The sequence below is a fragment of the Callorhinus ursinus genome, unplaced genomic scaffold (genome assembly GCF_003265705.2).
Source record: "Callorhinus ursinus isolate GAN/ISIS: 27379988/994484 unplaced genomic scaffold, GSC_fseal_2.0 scaffold20, whole genome shotgun sequence".
Classification (NCBI taxonomy): domain Eukaryota; kingdom Metazoa; phylum Chordata; class Mammalia; order Carnivora; family Otariidae; genus Callorhinus; species Callorhinus ursinus.
Genome location: NW_027397082.1, coordinates 3623997 through 3625242, shown reverse-complemented (window position 1 = coordinate 3625242; position 1246 = coordinate 3623997).

Sequence of the window (1246 nt, the reverse complement as noted above, 5' to 3'; positions counted from 1 at the left end):
AAGAAAGAAAGAAAGAAAGAAAGAAAGAAAGAAGGAAGGAAGGAAGATTAATTTATCTTTCAGGGGTTGCGTTCTTATCTTCGGTTGCTTAAACAATCATCTTCTGTATTGTTGAGAAAAACCCAAAGCTGTCAGGTTTCCTGGTCTCAGCTCCCTAGCAAACTCACCTCCCCCCGCCCAACTCCCATCTGCTTATAATTTAATGCTCTGTATGTTTTAATCATTTCATTAGGCATGTCTTTATTGTGAAATGCAACTAATTCTTCAGTTCAAACAAACAGCCAGTAACTCTAAAATGAGACGATTCTTTTCTTTTGGTTAGAGGCTGGCTTAGAAGCAATATCACACCTAGTTTGGAGGGTTTGAAAGAATTCAAATGCTCATTTTTTTTTTTTTAATCGTTGCTTCTTAAAAGTGGAGAGGATCTTAGAGATTCCTTGATTATCTCCACAGGTGTGCAGCTAACTTTTGAAGGGGTGTTCTCATGTCCCCCCTGAACACTTTGCAATAAAGCCAGTGTTATTATTAAAGCCCATCAGCAAACAGACTAAAAAAAAAAAAAATAATGCCGTGAAGTATCTTGTTCCTATACTTGGAGACAAAGGACACAAAAGAGAAAACTGACCCCATGGCAGGGCTTGTATATTTTATTAATTTATTTTCTTTACAGGAGTTTACAATTTATTAAGGCAAGGGGGATTATGTTTTGCTATAAGGGGGGAAGAGAATTTACAAAGTGCTCTTACGGTTTCCTGATACTTGTATTAATTTCTGGTAATAAAATGTTCTCTCAATATTTTAGAAGCACAAGTAACATTTTGCATACAACAGACATTTAATAAGTGTGTGTCGAAGCATTGGTAGATAAATGAGTAGGACACACATTGACATTTAACATTTGTGTCTTAATTCAGCTGTAAGCACCAATGTTTATTAACGTTGATGCATAGCAAATGCAACAGTACGCTTTCTGATATATTCTCTTCCAGTGAGGATATCTTCTACCTCCAAAACATAAATCAGAGCCATTTAAATTTCTATATAAAGGTTGAACTGATCATAATAATCTCATAGTGAAGTTGTCTTGGAGGAATTGTTCTAGGACGCATTTGGTAAGTTATTGACAGATGGGAAGCGGAGTGTGGCTGATAGAAATGGTTGTCATACGCCATCTAGTGGCGACACGTGAAACTGTGCTCATTCCATAGGAAAGGCTTTTGGAGCAAGCTTGTCGGCTCTAAATTTC